General features: G+C 42.8%; 1 long non-coding RNA gene across 1 annotated transcript in view; it reads left to right on the plus strand.

Moving 5' to 3' along the window:
• LOC122541843 (uncharacterized) overlaps nt 1-16,103 on the plus strand; it is a 93,667-nt gene extending 77,564 nt beyond the window's left edge. The window contains exon 3 of the long non-coding RNA XR_015754295.1: nt 14,806-16,103. This is a non-coding gene — a long non-coding RNA (uncharacterized LOC122541843). The remainder of the gene's footprint in view (nt 1-14,805) is intronic.
• The last annotated feature ends 2,311 nt before the right edge of the window (nt 16,104-18,414 follow it).

Consider the following 18,414-nt stretch of genomic DNA (forward strand, 5'->3'; position numbering starts at 1 on the left):
GCTCTGGAAGCTATGTAGAGGCACGTGAGCAGCTGTGTTAAAAATACTTTATAAATATAAATTATTGCATGACAAATTTATAATCATGCTTGAAAGCTGGCAATTATTACAATTAAATTGAGGGAGAATGTGGAAGTCTTGAGTTAAGGCTGAACAAAGGTAAAGAACTTGTACAATTATATTCTGCAAACTGTGCATGTCCACATAAAAGTAAAATACTGCACTTGCTGGAAATATAAAATAAAAGCAGAAATTTCTGGAGAAACTCAGCAGGTTTCAAATCCAATGTGATCCTTCTTTAGAACAAAATGTTCTCTCTCCACAGGTGCTGCCAGACATACCAAGTTCCTCCAGCAGTTTCGGTTTTACTCACAGATGGGATCATTTTAAGCAAACAAAACAAATCCGATACAGAACTGTTGCTGACTATTTGCTTTCAGCTACTGTAGGAAGGTGTTATAAATAGCACAGTCTTTTAAACAATGCATCAGTTCACCTTGTGTAAGAAACTGGACATGGTTGATTGATATATTTGTTCATGGCAGTTGCACTCACATCGAGCTTCGGGACAGCAATGACCTTCCCAACTGGGCTAAATGTTGCTTATATTATAGAACATTTAATTGTAACATATAATTCTATAAAATCATATACGCTGAGTCAAAATGCTTCTAAAATTACAGTTGTCATCAAGGCAAGTAACATGATCTTTGCAATCCTGTATGGTTTTTGGATTGTGATTTTTTAGAACTTAATTATTCTCTGATTTCTGTTGTTCTGGTTTTAGTTTTGATGATTCGTTCATGGGATGTGGGCCTAGCACCTATTACCCAGCCCTGACTGCCCTTGAGGAAGGTAGTGGTGACCTGAGTTCTTCAACTGCTGCAGTCCTTGAGGTGTAGGGACACCCACAACACTGTTAGAGAGGGGGTTCTAGGATTTTGACCCAGCAACACTGAAGGAACAGTGATACTTTCAAGTCAGGCTAGTGAATGATTTGGAAGGGAACTTGCTGGTGCTGGTGTTCCCACCAACCTCCTGCCTTAAATCCGTCCAGATAGTAGTGGTCGTGAATTTTGAAAACGCTGTCAAAGGAGCCTTACTGAATTTCTCAGTGCCTCCTGTAGATGTGCACACACTGCTGCCAGTGTACGTTGCTGGTGAGGGGAGTGGATATGGAAGTTGTTAGAAAGATTGTCAATCAAGCGGGCAGATTTGTCCTGGATGGCATCAAGATTCTTGAATGTTGTTGAAGCTGCACCCATCCAGGCAAGCAGGGAGTATTCCATCACACTCCTGACTTGTGCTTTGTCAATGGTGGACAATATTTGGGGAAACAGGATGAGAGTTATTCATTACAGAATTGTGGCCTCCGCCCTGGTCATGCAGCCACAATGTTTGTATAGTTGGCCCAGTTAACTTCTGGTCAATGGTTAACCCCAGTGTGTTGACAATAGGGTATTCAGTGATGGAAATGCCTTTGAACCTCTATGGGCAATGGTTGGATTCTTTCTTTTTGGAGATGAGGCTTTGTCTAGTACATGTGTGGTGCAAACATTATTTGTTGTTTATCAGCTTAAGCCTGGATCTATAACTCTATGTTGTCCAGGCATTTCTGCACATAAATAGGAGTTGCTTCAGTGTCTGAGGGGTTTGAATGGATTTGCTTTTCATTCATAGGATGTGGGTATCCTTGGTTGGGCCATTGTTGATTAACATCCCTAGTTGCCCTTGAGAAGGTGGTAGTGAACTGCCTTTCTGGTCCATGTGATGTAGAGATATCCACAGGGAGGGAGAATAGTGTTGAACATTGTGAAAACAACAAAGTCCCCACTTCTGGTGATGGAGGGAAGGTCACTCATGAAGCAGTCGAAGATGGTTTGGTCTACATCGCTACATTGAGGATCTCCTCCTACGACTTTGCTGTGACTGAGATGATTGACTTCCAACAACTGCAGCCATCTTTCTTTGAACTGGGTAAGGCTCCAACCAAAGGAGCTTTTGCCTGACTCCTTTTGATTCCAATTCTGCCAGGTATGATCTCACCAAGCCTCTGGTCAATTGCATCAAATCAGTTTTCCTCACGTTCTCAAATAAAGATAAAACACTCCATAGCCTTACCAAACCATAGAGCTGCTCTCTGGTAAGACAGAGACGACTGGTGGGTAGTTTAACCTGAGGGTCACCACAGCTTAGGCCAGGGGAGGCATTGACAAGGAGACCCCTTCATGGTAACATCAGCCAATGTTGGAATTAAATCCACATTACTTCTGTTACTCTGCATCGCAAACCAGCCATCCAAGCTAACCATTTCTGGATGAGGCCAACACACCACTTGCATTCCTAATTGTTTACCATGCCGGCATGCTAGTTTTTAGTTTCATGAACAAGGACAACCAGGTCTGATGCTCCCCAACCTACACCATTGAAGAAATATCCTGCCTTTATATATTTTTTTAATCGTAGTGAATAACTTTGCACTGATTCCCATTATATCCCACCTGCCATGTCCTTGCCCAAGCATCGCCTGCTGGGAATATTATAGCAATATTAGAAACAGATTTACTGTATTCTGCCAATCCAGTAATGATTGACCTGACTACCGATTAGCTCATTAGTTAGTTAACTAGCCTTTACTCTTAAACAACATTATTACTTTCACTGTACTCAAAGTAAATGACACAAGGATTCCCAATATAGAATTTAACACAAAGAGAACAATTTCACACTCAGTGCTAATGGTGTATAAACAGCACCACATTTAGTTCACAGGTGCGTTGTTTAAAATTCTGTTCAAATCTATTTCTGGAGTTAGTTACTCTGCAAAATAAAATCGCTTATTATACACGCTGTCATCACAGAGTATGTACTTCTAGTAATTAGTTTCCATAATGTATTCAAGTGATATGTCACCTCGATGTGTTGCTGGAATTGGAGGATGGAACCTTCGTATATGTGGTTTCCAGCTTTGCTGGTGGTCTGCTTGATATTGATGCCATTGAGTGCAAGACAGAGACCAGTTTCCTGGGAAGCTGTCCAAGCAGTGAGAGTGTGTCATTACATCTCGCTGAATAATAACAGTATCGATAGTGGCTGCTTCCAATTTTTATTTTCAGCAGTGCAGCGTTGCTTTCAATAGCAGTCATAGATGTCTCACTTTCCCTAGTTTGACCGTAATTGTGCTGCAGGGACTTTGTTAGATTTAGACTTTCTCATTTCCTGTACTTCCTCTCTCACAAGGAATGGGTCCCTTCTATCCTCAGCTTCTGTCTCATTAGTTTCCTAATCTGCCTGGTCAGCTCCTGTCATTTATGATACAGTCAGGCATAATCTTCCTTCTCCTCGCATTTTATTTTCCAGTCTGTCACTTCTTTACTGGGCACTTTTCCATACAGTCCTTGTGGATGTAATATCTGTCCGTTTCTCCGACATTAATAATTAGGGTTTCAAACACACAAGACAGCCATGTGAGGCAGTCATTTCCTGGTACACTTCTCAGAAGGATGCACTATTTTCAAATCTCTCAGTGCCTTTACTCTTCCTAATTATTGTAACCTCCTCCGTATTAAACTCCCTGAAATCGCTGTAAATTCTGTCACACAAACATACAAATTAGGAGTAAATATAGGCCACTCGGCCCCTTGAGCTTTTTCTGCCAGGCAATAAGATCCTGGCTGATTTGATTACTTCATAACCTGGCCAACCCAGATAACTTTTCAATTCCCCCCTTCCTTAACAAGAATCTATCTGCTTCTGCCTTAAAGATACTTAAAGGCTCTGCTTCCGAGGTCTTGCAGCTTGTGCTGTTTAGTTCTTTGATTGGCTGGTGGGATATGTGCAACTGCATGACAGGGGCATTTATTGTCCATCCCTAATTGCCCTTGAGAAAATAGTAGTGAACTGAATGTTTAATCTGCTGCAGTCTTTGTGTTGTGCTTATCTGACCTTTCTTCGTTTGATCCAACTGATTGACTTGCCGAGGTTAGAGTGGTGCTGGAAAAGCACAGCAGGTCAGGCAGCATCCCAGAAGCAGGAAAATCGATGTTCTGGGCAAAAGCCCTTCATCAGGAATGAGGCTGGGAGCCTTCGGGGTGGATAGATAAATGGGTGGGGGGGTGGGGCTGGGGAGGAGGTAGTTGAGAGTGCGATGAGTGGATGGGGGGGTGAAATGATAGGTCGGAGAGGAGGGTGGGGTGGATAGGTGGGAAGGAAGATTGACAGATGGGACAGGTCATGAGGATGGTGCTGAGCTGAAAGGTTGGGACTGGGGTAACGTGGGGAGAAGGGGAAATGAGGAAACTGGTGAAGTTCACATTGATGCCATGGGGTTGACGTGTTCCGATGCGGAATGTGAGGCGTTCTTCCTCCAGGCGTCGGGTGGTGAGGGAGCGGCGGTGGAGGAGGCCCAGGACCTGCATGTCTTCGGCAGAGTGGGAGGGGGAGTTGAAATGTTGGGCCACGGGACGGTGGGGTTGATTGGTGCGGGTGTCCCAGAGATGTTCCCTGAAGCACTCTGTGAGAAGGCATCCAGTCTCCCCAATGTAGAGGAGACCGCATCGGGAGCAACGGATACAATAAATGACATTTGTGGAAGTGCAGGCGTAACTTTGATGGGTGTGGAAGGCTCCTTTGGGGCCTTGGATGAAGGTGAGGGAGGAGGTGCAGGCGCAGGTTTTGCAGTTCCTGCAATGGCAGGGGAGGGTGCCAGGACGGGAGGGTGGATCGTTGGGGGGTGTGGACCTGACCAGGTTTTATACCGAGGGAATGGTCTTTGTGGAATGTGGATAGGGGTGGGGAGGGAAATATATCCCTGGTTGTGGGGTCCGTTTTGAGGTGGCGGAAATGTTGGTGGATGATGCGATTTATGCGGAGGTTGGTAAGGTGGAAGTTGAGGACCGGGGTGGGTTCCGTCCTTGTTGCGGTTGGAGGGGTGGGGTTTGAGGGCGGAGGTACGGGACATGGATGAGATGTGTTGGAGGGTATCTTCAACCATGTGGGAGGGGAAATTACGGTCTTTAAAGAAGGAGGCCATCTGGTGTGTTCTGTGGTGGAACTGGTCCTCCTGGGAGCAGATGTGACGGAGCTGGAGGAATTGGGAATACGGAATAGTATTTTTGCAGGAGGTAGAGTGGGAAGAGATGTAATCCAGGTAGCTGAGGGAGTCGTTGGGTTTGTAAAAAGTTGAGTCGGTCATCGTTGATGGAGATGGAGAGCTCCAGGAAGGGGAGGGAGGTGTCAGAGATGGTCCAAGTGAATTCAAGGTCGAGGTGGAATGTGTTGGTGAAGTTGATGAACTGTTCAACCTCATCATGCGCATACGAGGTGGCGCCGATGCAGTCATCAATGTAGTGGAGGAAAGGTTGGGGAGTGGTGCCGGTGTAACTACGGAAAATGGACTATTCTACGTAACCGATGAAGAGACAGGCATAGCTGTGGCCCATGCGGGTGCCCATGGCTACCCCTTTCATCTGGAGGAAGTGGGAGGATTCAAAGGAGAAATTGTTAAGGGTGAGGACCAGTTCGTGGAAGGATACTGGTGGGGACATCAGGAGAGGAAGAAACAAAGGGCTTGGAGGCTATGGTCATGGCGGATGGAGGTCTAGAGGGATGGATGTCCATGAAGAAGATGAGGCATTGGGACAGAGGAAACGGGACTCTTGGAGGAGGTGGAGGGCGTGGATTTTGTCCCAAACATATGTGGGGAGTTCCTGGATTGGGGGGAATAGGACAGTATCAAGGTAGGTGGAAATGAGTTTGGTGGGGCAGGAGAATGGGTCGGCTGGGGTAGTTAGGCTTGTGGATCTTGGATAGGAGATAGAATCGGGTGGTGCCGGGTTCCCAAACTATGAGGTTGGAAGCTGTGAGTGGGAGGTCCTCTGTGGTGATGAGGTTGTGTGTGATCTGGAAGATAATAGTTTGGTGATGGGGGAGGGGGTGAGGTTATGGTCGAGGGGTCGGTAGGAGGCAGTGTCTTCGAGTTGGCATCTGGCTTCGGCGATGTAGAGGTCAGTGCGCCAAACTACCACTGCACCCCCTTTGTCCACTGGTTTGATGGTGAGATTGGGGTTGGAGCAGAGGGAGTGGAGGGCTATGCGTTGTGAGGGTGAGAGGTTGGAATTGGGGAGGGGGTGTGCACAGGTTGAGGCAATCAATGTCTCGATGGCAGTTGGAAATAAAGAGGTCGAGGGTGGGCAATAGACTGGCACGTAGTGTTGGTGGCGGGTATAAGGGTCCTCGGAAAGTGGGCGGGGGTTTTGATGAAAAAAGTAAGCTCAGAGGCGAAGGCGGTAGACGAAGTGTTCAACGTCACGAGGTGTATTGAATTCATTGATGCAAACTTTTATAAAGTTTTCCAAATCGCCTGGACACCTTGCAGTATAGTAAGCAGGTTATTACAGTATGATTAATGCACTGTAGGAAGTTCAGCAGCAGTTAAGATTGACTTGCATATCTTCTTGTTCTTATTAATTCCAATGATACCTGAAATTATTAATATTCAAGGATGGCAGAATACACATTGGGTCACAAATGGCTGTACACAGGAGAAAGCTGGCTGCATACTGGGTAAAGACTGGCTGTTCATGGGTTGAAAACTAGATATATACTGGGTAAAGACTGGCTATTCAATGGGTGAAGACTAGATATATACTGGGTAAAGACTGGTTGTTCATTGGTTACAAACTAGATATATACTGGGTAAAGACTGGCTGTTCAATGGGTGAAGACTAGATATATACTGGGTAAAGACTGGCTGTTCACTGGGTGAAGACATAGATATATACTGGGTAAAGACTGGCTGCTCACTGGGTGAAGACATAGATATATACTGGGTAAAGACTGGCTGCTCACCGGGTGAAGACATAGATATATACTGGGTAAAGACTGGTTGATGGAGATATTTGAGAGCCATGTCATCAGATCATATAGCGCACTTATATGCTAATAATTTAACTCCCTGTTCATTAGTTGGTCTCACAATGAACTGTGTGAGGGACAATATGTAAAAATGACATTTCAAGCATTAGGCATGAGGTTATCATTTATACGGACAGTAGTCAGCTATAATAGTAACATGCCACAGAGATCAGTTCAATTATTGACATTCTGTCTCAGTGGCTTGGATGAAGGCATTGAATGTAAGACTGCTAAGACATTTGTTGTTGAAAGAAAGTTAAGAGAGCAAGATGCCAATAAAACATTTGCAAATGGAAATGAACAGGGCAAGTGAGAGGGTGAAAATTTTGCCGATGTTTTATACTGTGGAAAAATATGAATGAGGCAAAAGTGAGGACTGCAGAAGCTGGAGATTAGAGTCAAGAGTGTGATGTTGGAAAAGCACAGCAGGTCAGGCAGCATCTGAGGAGCAGGAGAATCGATGTTTCGGGAAAAAGTCCTTCATCAGAAAATATGAATGTGTCCACTTTGGCAGGAAGCATAGAAAAGCAGCAAATTGTTCAAACAGAAGTATCGTATACATGGACTTCACTAAAACATTTGATAAAGTTCCCCATGGTAGGCTGATTGAGAAACTATGACCAGTAGTGTTCCACAGGGATCCATGTTGAGACCACTGTTGTTTGTGATATGCATAAATGTTTGTGATATGCATAAATGATCTATAGGTGGTCTAATTAGTAAGTTTGCAGATAGCACTAAGATTGGTGGAGTAGCAGATAGCGAAGGGGACTAGTAAAGAAAGCAGCAGAATATAGATAGATTGGAGAGTTGGGTGGAGAAACAGCAGATAGAGTTCAATCCGGGCAAATGCGAGGTGATGCATTTTGAAAGATCCAATTCAAGAGCGAACTCTATGATAAATGGAAAAGCTCTGGGGAAAATTGATGTACAGAGAGATCTGGGTGTTCAGGTGTTCAGATAAAGTGGTCAAGGAGGCATACGGCATGCTTTCCTTCATTGGACGGGGTATTGAGTACAATAGTTGGCAGGTCATGTTACAGTTGTATACGACTTTGGTTCGGCCACATTTGGAATACTGTGGAATAAGGTCGCCACATTACCAGAAGGATGTGGATGCTTTGGAGTGGATGCAGAGGAGGTTCACGGGGATGTTGCCTGGTATGGAGGGTGCTGACTATGAAGAGAGGTTGAATAGATTAGGATTATTTTCATTAGAAAGACGAAGGTTGAGGAGGAACCTGAATGAGGTCTACAAACTCATGAGAGGTATAGACAGGGTGGATAGCAAGAAACTTTTTGAGTACCGTGTCTACTTTTGAACTCCTTATTTAAGAAAAGATCAAATGCATTAGAAGCAATTCAGAATTACTCCTTATTTGGCTGGACACCCAATTTCTAGGGGTCATGAGTTTGAAGTGAGAGTGGAAATGTTTAAGTGGGAAATGTGTGGAAAGTTCTTTGTGCAGAGGGTGGTGGGTGCCTGGAAGGCATTTCCAGCAGAGGTGGTAGAGATGGGCATGATAGCATCATTTAAGATGTATCTAGACAGATACATAAAAGGGCAGGGAGCAGGGGGATGCAGATCCTTGGAAAATGGGCAATAGTTTTAGATAGAGGATCTGGATCGGTGCAGACTTGGAGGGCTGAAGAATTTGTCCCTGTGCTGTAATTTTCTTTGTTTTGAGTGAGATTGCTGAACGCTGTGATTGAGTGGGATCTGGGTGCCTTGGTACATGAATCCATAAAGTCAGTACACAGATACAGCAAGTGTTTAAGGAGGCAGATCAAATGCTGTTCCTTATTGCAAGGGAATGGACGATAAAAATAAGGATGCTTGCTATAGTTGTATGTAAGACCATTATACATAAGAGCAGAAATGGCACGGTGGCTCAGTGGCTTGCACTACTGCCTCACAAGAGCCAGGAACCTGGTTTCGATTCCCACCTTGGGTGACTGTCTGTGTGGAGTTGGCATATTCGCCCGATGTCTCAATGACCTGGCCTCCACAGCCTTCTGTGGCAATGAATTCCATAGACTCACCATTCTCTGGCTGAAGAAGTTTCTCCATTCTAAAAGGCCTTCCCTTTACTCTAAGGCTCTGCCCTTGGGTCTTAGTCTCTCCTACCAATGGAAATGTCTTCTCAACATCCACTCTGTCCAGGCTATTCAATATTCTTTAAGTTTCGATGAGATACCCCCTCATCCTTCTAAACTCCATCAAGTATAAACCCAGAGTCCTCAAATGTTCCTTATATGTTAAGCTTTTCATTCCTGGGACTATTCTTGTGAACCTCCTCTGAACACGCTCCAGAGCCAGTACATCCTTCCTGAGATATTGGGCCCAAAGCTGCGCACAGTACTTTAAATGTGGTCTGACCAGAGCCTTATAGAGCCTCAGAAGTACATCCCTGCTTTTATATCCAAGTCCTCTCAAAATCAATGTCGTGGGTCAAGAGTGTGGTGCTGGAAAAGCACAACAGGTCAGGCAGCATCCGAGGAGCAGAAGAATTGACATTTCGGACATAAGCCCTTCATCAGGAATCTCCCTCTCAAATAAATGCCAACATTGCATTTGCCTTCCTAACTACTGACTCAACCTGCAAGTTTATCTTGAGAGAATCCTGGACTACAACTCCCAAGTCTCTTTGCACTTCAGAATTCTGAATTTTCTCCCCATTTAGAAAAGAGTGCATGACCTTACACTGGCGAAGTCACATCTTGAGTACCGTGTCTACTTTTGAACTCCTTATTTAAGAAAGGATAAAATGCATTAGAAGCAATTCAGAATTACTCCTTATTTGGCTGGAAAACAATCTCTGACAAAGACACTTGATTTCTTCAAAAGCAAGCTGTAATTCATTTGAACGGTCTATGGTATTGATCAAACATTCAGAAAGTGGTCATTGGGATGGTGCTGAGCGGATGGCAGTGGATCACCAGGAGATAGCTGGAAGAATCTGTTGAGCAGGCAGAGGGTCACAGAGTTGACCCTGTGACTGCTGCTTGCATAGGAGACATTTGGAGTTCTTGCACTTTAAAACCAAGTACAAATCCACAGCTTTCCCACAGCTTAATGTGTGCTCCCCCAGTGGTTCAGCAAATGATTGTTTAACTTTACATTTGATTTGGTACATTCAAGAGCAGGAATCCAAATGGAGAATGTAACAGATAAAAGGAGAATGGCTGTGTGAAGTAGAATTAAATAGTAAATAGGAGCTGGTGTCAGTCATTCAGCTCCTCAAGCCCATTCTGCCATTCAATTAGATCATGACCGATCATCTCCCTCAACAGATTGTCCCCCTTATCCTTCCATGTCTTTAATATCTAGACATCTATTGCTTTCTGACTTCCACACAGTGATTGACCTTCCCTCTGGAGTACAGGGTTTTAAAAATTTGCCTTCATCTCAGTTCCAAGCAACCTGTCCCTTCTTCTACATAGACATGCAGGAGGCTAGAAGAACACAGCAAGGGTGTAACCTTTCTTCAGGACTCCTAATGCTGCCTGGCTTCCTGCTGCCTCTTGCTTGTCTACCTTGGATTCCAGCACCTACAGTTTTTTTGTCCCTTATTCTGAGCTGGTGCTGATGCTTGGGTCCTGGTTTCAAATGGATATCAACTGTTGACATGCAATTATTCCCATGCAGTTGCCATACAGATGGAGATTCAACTTAAGTGTTGTAAATTGTCTTGGAGCCTTTTCTATAACTTTTACAAGAAACGTACCTGTGCATTCACTTTAAAGTTAAAGCTCAGAGATTGCATTATTTTCATATTTCAATTCCTTCAAAATATATTTTACATTGTTTGACCATCTTGATTGGCATTATCTGCAGGTTGTCCAACAGGTTACCTAACTTTATGTTGAACTTCACTCCAAACTTTGTTGTGGATGATTTTTTTGAGTTAATTTCAGAAAAACAATTCATCCCATTCCTTTCAAACATATCCAAAACACAGACGCTAAATCATTCACTTTCGAAGGGCAACTGTCAGAGTTGATGACCATATATAGCATTAGATCTGACCTTGGTGTTAATCTAACTCTGACTTCCACTTAAATTTGTCTACTCAGTAGTTTTCTCCAAGCATTTTAAGCCTCTACTTAGTGCATATCCACTGCAAATTAACACTGCCTATGACACTTCCAATCTGTTGGCAAATCCTTCTTAACAGATGAACAATTGTCACAGTATTATAAAAAATATTTTGCCCACAGGTGGACAATTTAGCACCTGCTAAGTTTCACCCTATTTTAAAACTGGTCAACCTGGAGAACAGCATGTTTCAGATTCTGTGGCTGTTTCTTTTCTCACCAATTTAATAACAGAAGCTTTCAACTAATGGTAGCTGAAAAGCTGTCCCACTGTTTCCAGTCATTCATTACACTTTTCCTACTTCATATTAATTCTCAGTATACTGCAATGCAGTGTTTTTGCTCAACTGTTCTGTCAACAAGTTATTTAACAGTACCAAATGTCTGCCTTAAAACATCCGCAAAGCATTCTCACACCAAAACAGAAAGCCTCTTGATGCCACTAAAAGTGAATTGTGAGATTGTTGATGGAGGAAACCCAGCCTACGTTGGAATGAACTTCAGCATTTTCATTTCCCCTGCAATTGAAGAGAGTGTTCAGGCAATTGGAGGATCCTGCAGTATTACCGACCTGGGAATAAGCCACACCGAGTGATTGAGGTGAATAGCATTGATGCATTATGGGGAGGCTGGATACGCACAGGAGGGAGAAAGGAAAGATGTATTATGTTGATAGGGCTAGATGAAGAGAAGTGGGAGTAAAGAAACTCATTGGGTGCAATAGCATGTTTCTGTGCGATGAACCCAATGTAAATCTTGGTAATCTATTGTAAAACCATTCCTCATAGATCATACAGCACAGAAACAGACCTTTCAGTCCAACACCGAACATAATCCCAAACTAAACTAGTCCCACCTGCTTGCACTTGGCCCATATCCTTCCAAACATTTCTTATTCATGTACTTATCCAAATTTTTTTTAATGTTGTAAATGTACCCACCTCCACCACTGGAAGTTCATTCCACACACAAGCCACTCTCTGAGTAAAATAATTGCCCCTCATGTATTTTTTAACTCATTCTCCTCTCACTTTAAAAACATGTCCTCCAGTTTTGAAATCCCCCACCCTAAGGAAAATACAGCTGCCATTCAACTTATCTGTACTCCTCATAGAGTCATAGAGATGCATAGCATGGAAACAGGCCCTTCCGTCCAACCTGTCCATGCCGACCAGATATCCCAACCCAATCTAGTCCCACCTGCCAGCACCCGGCCCATATCCCTCCAAACCCTTCCTATTCATATACTTATCCAAATGCCTCTTAAATGTTGCAATTGTACCAGCCTCCATCACATCCTCTGGCAGCTCATTCCATACACGTACCACCCTCTGCGTGAAAAAGTTGCCCCTTAGATCTCTTTTATATCTTTCCCCTCTCACCCTAAACCTATGTCCTCTAGTTCTGGACTCCCCGACCCCAGGAAAAAGACTTTGTCTATTTATCCTATCCATGCCCCTCATAATTTTGTAAACCTCTATAAGGTCACCCCTCAGCCTCCGATGCTCCAGGGAAAACAGCCCCAGCCTGTTCAGCCTCTCCCTATAGTTCAAATCCTCAAACCCTGGCAACATCCTTGCAAATCTTTTCTGAACCCTTTCAAACTTCACAACATCTTTCTGATAGGAAAGAGACCAGAATTGCACGCAATATTCCAACAATGGCCTAACCAATGTCCTGTACAGCTGCAACATGACCTCCCAATCCCTGTACTCAATACTCTGACCAATAAAGGAAAGCATACCAAACGCCTTCTTCACTATCCTATCTACCTGCGACTCCACTTTCAAGGAGCTATGAACAAGATTTTATAAACCTCTATAAGGGCACCTCTCAACCTTCTTTGCTCCAGTGAAAAATGCCCCAGGCTATCCAGATGTGTGCTGTGACAAATTGGCTAAATGTAGGACAAATGAGCTGTCTGAAAAATGGCTAAAGGCCTTGTCAGCTGTTGGGAAAACAAACTAAAGGACTCAAGCTGAAGCAAGAAGTTGAAATTATTGGTTTAATTCTTTACATTTAGGCACATCTTGTGATGGTAGTTGTAGTTGTGTTATGTCAAGGATTGTACCCATTTGTACTTTATGCTTCCAATTACAGAAATGAAATGTAGAGAAGTTCATGATGAAACATGGTTGTATGAATTTTCAAAGAGTACTTTCATGGATTATCAATAGAAATCAGAAGTGCTAGGATGTGCAGATAATGAACCTCTCTGTAATCTGCATGTGGAAAGCACCCATCACCGGGTCAATAGCAGGTGCAAAAGCCTATTCAGCCCATCTACCAGAAAGGATCGATCTGTCAACTGCAATGTTCAGTTATTTATACACAGGTTTCTCTAACTTCAGTGCATAGATTTGGAAGCCTCTTCAACATGTGAAAAGCAGAAATTCCTGACATTAGTTTGAAGTTGATTGTTTAAATCTGTGCCCTTCTATATTCTAAAAATTTACGTGAAAATGCTTTCCTGAATATAGCTTTCCAATTTATTTACATATCAATATACTCACCTCATAAAACCACAATTTGACAGATAATGATGGCATTGTGGGAGCTTATTCAAGTTTAGCACAACAGGTAGATCACCATTGATTCTCTCTGAGAAGAAGCGTAGAGTGAGGTATAGTAATGGGGAAATTCTTTTGATCGATGCAAGGACCTACGTTATTAAAACCCTGATGTGACTGACAATCTTCAGGGAAGGAAGAAGAAAATCAGTGGGGAAAGGGTGACACAATGAATGACCTTTGAAAGGTACCAGGACCTCTTTAGTAACTTACCATTAGGTTGGGATCTGGACCCCACAAGTTGGGTTGGTCAATGGGGAAAACATTTACTTGAGGGGCAATGAAACCACTGACTCTACCCTGAATGAGCTCCAGACTGAGAAAACGGAAACTCCGGCCCAGGCATTTGGATTCCCTTTGGATACTACTCCACAATGTGGGAACATTCTTGTCATGGAAAGAACAGCTCAAGGCTATGGCTGGAACCTGTGTTGTCTGACTGGAGTTACATTGGAAGGGTGTACTGACTCCAATTAATTCTTTTCTCTACTCTATAGAAATACTGTGAACATCTTATGACCCTCCAAAGTATTACGTAGTGAGCATAATTACTTGGTTGGGGACTTATTCATGTTTCCTCACTGCTATCTCATTCAGATCACAACAGGGAAATTCTGAATGCTTCATTCAATATAATTAAACTAAGAAGGCTGTAATCTGATCAGTATGTAATTAATGTGCTGATAATCCTTGATTGGGATTTTTTATTGAAAATAGAAGCAAAACCTTAGGCTATTCAATTATTTGCACTAATTCTTCATGAATATATATGAGATTGCATCGCTAAATTGTAGCAAAAATAGTACTTTACAAAGCTTCTTTTATGTGAAAAATGGTGTTGAACCTGCAGAGTGGGAGGTACTAAATAATGAGAACAGAATAATTATTTGGAATAAAACTGAAACATTTATCTCTGTGCTGGGGCAAACAAACATTGATTTAATGCATCAATGAAAGCAGGCATTTTCAAGTCTGTTAGATGACAGCAGATTTGAAGGATTAATTGGTTAGCTCTTTCAAAGAAGCAACACAAACACTGAGATGAACACTGAGATGAACACTCCACTTTTGCACTGAGTGATTCTATGATCTGGGCTACTTTAGACAGGAGTCAGGCAGACATTTACTACATTGGCTATATTTGTTGATTTCTCAGTCCTTCTAACGTGATATTGAAATGTCTCTGTGTCACAGATTAATAGCTTAATGTATTGATTTTAAGGTTCTCTGCTTCGTGTGCCCTTAATGTCGGATGGGTCATCAGAATGAGAAACTAATCATCGACAAAGCAGTTCACTGGAGAGATGGGGGTGACATTGTAAAGAGCAAAAAACCTGCACTGCATTCAACGGATATCTTAACAAAATAGAATTGACAGAACATTGGGGAAGGAGAAAGTGAGAACCGCAGATGCTGGAGAGTCAGAGTCGAAAAGCGTGGCACTGCAAAAGCACAGCAGGCCAGGCAGCATCTGAGCAACAGAAGAATCAACTTTTTGGGCATAAGCCCTTCATCAGGAAACATTGGGAAAGGCTCACTTAGCTGTTCTGATAGGAAAATATAGAATGTACAGCATGGAAGGAGACCATTTGGCCCAACTGGTTTATATCTGTATTTGTGTTGCATGTGACACTGCCTGCCCCTCTTAATCAAACCCGATCAGTATATTATTCACACCAACTTGTATTTATACAGCACTTTTAAGGCAATAAGTGTATTATGGAACAAAATTTGATACTCAACCATAAACTGGTATTACGGCAGATGATCCGGAGGTTGTTTTTAAAGGATGAAAGAAAGGTGTAGGTAGGGAATCCCAGAAGTCAGGCTGCTGAAGGCACAACCATCAATGGGAGAGCAGTGAAAATCAGGAATGTGCAAGGTGTCTGAATGAAAGACAGATATTTCAGGGGGTTATGGGGCTGGCAAAGTGACAAAGATAGTGAGGGAACAGGCTGGGAAGGAACTCAAAAATAGAGATGAGAATTTTAAGAATGAGGCTTTGCTCATCTGGGAGCCACTGTAGGTCAGCGGTGCAGGGAAAATACGACGAATGCAAGTTAGGAGGCTGGCATCGGATTTTGGATGTCCTTAAGTCACAGCTAGTGGGAAGTGGAAGCTGGCCAGGAGGCAAATAGTCAAGGTTAGGCCTGGATGAGGACTTCAGCAGCAGAGAGATGAAAGGGCACACAGAGCATTACATCACTGATGTAAAGAGTCAGTTTGAGAATTCCAACATCAAGTTGCAAAGGAACATTAGAAATGCAAACAGATCTCACTTATGTTCATTGTGAACTCTTAAGGTGATAAAGAGAAGCCCAGTGTTTGTTCTTTCTTTTCAAGATGTACATTCATTAGAATCCTAGCCTCAAACTCTTTGTCACAAGCTCAAGGTCTATTCTGCCTGACAAGTACTCCAAGTTAGGATACTGTTATCAATGGATTCAAAATAAGCACCAGTCATTACCTATAAAATATTGCCTTCAGTCAGACTCCCATGTTAGCCTCATCATTTAGCCTAGGCATTAATGCTATAAAATAAAAAGTAGCCACTTGATACTGTATTGGTGATCTATTCATCTGTAAATCTTAAAAATATTTTGCGAATCGATGGCTCAATAACTTAGGTTTGATGAAAAGGCCTTAGTGTGCTCCATCTGCCAACCAGTCTAGGACCAGTCCATCCAGGTTCATTGTCAACCAGCTATAGGATTGAAAGTCATTACATGACTGGGCACCGAGTGTTCAAAACCTTGAGCTAATAGAATCCCATTATTTCTATGTTATATGGATAAGTACATCAGATATTTTATTCTAATTTTCACACGTGTCAAAATCTTTTTTAAGGTAAGTAGACTTCCATTTCTCTGGAGGAATGCGATAAGATTTCACTTCATAAATATTTATGAAGCAAATATTTAACTAGAATATTAGCAAAGCTGACAAGAGACTCACAGGAACATTTGATGGGAGCATTTATGGATGTGAAAGATACTGTAGTGAATATAAATGAATGGACCAAATGTATTTTCTGTGACTATGGGCACTAGTTCCAGCTAATTTGGAACGTGGTACTATTTCTGTTCAAGTGGTTAAAATTAATGTGTCGTTTCGAATCATCAGAGTGAAACTCTGACACGACCACCTTGGCAGTAAGGCACCATCTGCTCCTGAGTCATTTAAGTTATTTTTTTAGATTAGATTAGATTACAGTGTGGAAACAGGCCCTTCGGCCCAACAAGTCCACACCGACCCGCCGAAGTGAAACCCACCCATACCCCTACATTTACCCCTTACCTAACACTATGGGCAATTTAGCATGGCCAATTCACCTGACCCTGCACATCTTTGGACTGTGGGAGGAAACCGGAGCACCCGGAGAAAACCCACGCAGACACGGGGAGAACGTGCAAACTCCACACAGACAGTCGCCTGAGGCAGGAATTGAACCCGGGTCTCTGGCGCTGTGAGGCAGCAGTGCTAACCACTGTGCCACCGTGCCGCCCCAAACTGATTGGATAGGGTAACTGTTGTTGCATAGGGCAGGAGCTCTCAAATGTGGTTCTCAGGAAGTGTTAAATTAGTGGATCTTATCCTGGATGATTAGATTGCTCCATTTAGAGCTAGCATAGACTGATGGGCCTAAAGACCCCTTTCTGTGCTGTAACAACTCTAAACATATACTGTGACTGGCTTCAAAGCCAATGTACTGTAAAGAAAGCTGGCCCTGATTAAGATTCCAGTCATTCTGCTTGAATGTTGGCTGATAACAGGATGGACTCCGATTTCCCCATGGTTGACCAGTTTGCTCCCTTCATTTATGAGGAATGACTACTTGTGTGAAGCTACTATTTCAAATTAGGTGCAGGATCTGGGGATAACTGGCACTCACTGTAATTCATTGTGAGTAGCTGCCTTCAGACACAGAGACAAATAAATGGAAAAATAAACTCTGCCAAACAGTTTATGTTCCATTCGGGGCTTCTGTCTTTAGGTTGCCTGGGGCGACCCTGTATAACAGCAGTGAGTGAGCAGTTGAAAGTCTTTATTACATCAACTGCATATTTGTTCACATAGTCTTTGTTGAATCAATTGGATGTTAAATAGCTTTGTATTTAAAGATGATCAGGCAGTTCTCCCAGGGTCTGAACAGACAACCAAGCCACCAGTGAACAGTTTAACTGGTTATAGAACTTTTTAATTGGTCAGAGCTGTACAGCACGAAAACATACCCTTCAGTCCAATCCGTCTCTGCTAGACAGATATCTGAAATAAATCTAGTCCCATTTACCAGTACTTGGCCCATATCACCCTAAACCCTTCCTATTCTTATCCTTGACAAAATGGCTGCCATTTATTTGTACAACACTTCAAAGCAGTTAATGTATTTGGAGCATTTCCTCAGGAATGCAAGCATTTGATAAATGTGACTTCATGCTTATTATTTAAGCCAATGATTTGCGATATTTCGTTTGGTAGAGGCAAGTGTCATGTCTGTCATTCACTATGACAGATGAGCTAAACATAAAAAGTCGTGTTTTACTGGCCCATAGCTAAAAGCTTGGAGGCAGGCAAACCGAAGACTGTCATATCAGATAGCTGATATCTTCCTGTTGTCAGACAGATTTCCCATGGGTGATGGAGCAGAGAGATAAGGAACGTGCAGAATAGTGATGAGATGGTAACTGAGGCGACAACACAATCAATAGACCCTTCCCCCACCACATACTATACATTAATTGACTAAACATGAGAAAATCACTGCAAAATTCTTTAGCAAAATCCAACCCTTGACCCATCTCATTCATTGAATCCATCCAATCTAAAGATG

This window comes from Chiloscyllium plagiosum, unplaced genomic scaffold (assembly GCF_037043375.1).
Source record: "Chiloscyllium plagiosum isolate Xiang-an unplaced genomic scaffold, Cpla_swu_hap1 HiC_scaffold_43, whole genome shotgun sequence".
Taxonomy (NCBI): domain Eukaryota; kingdom Metazoa; phylum Chordata; class Chondrichthyes; order Orectolobiformes; family Hemiscylliidae; genus Chiloscyllium; species Chiloscyllium plagiosum.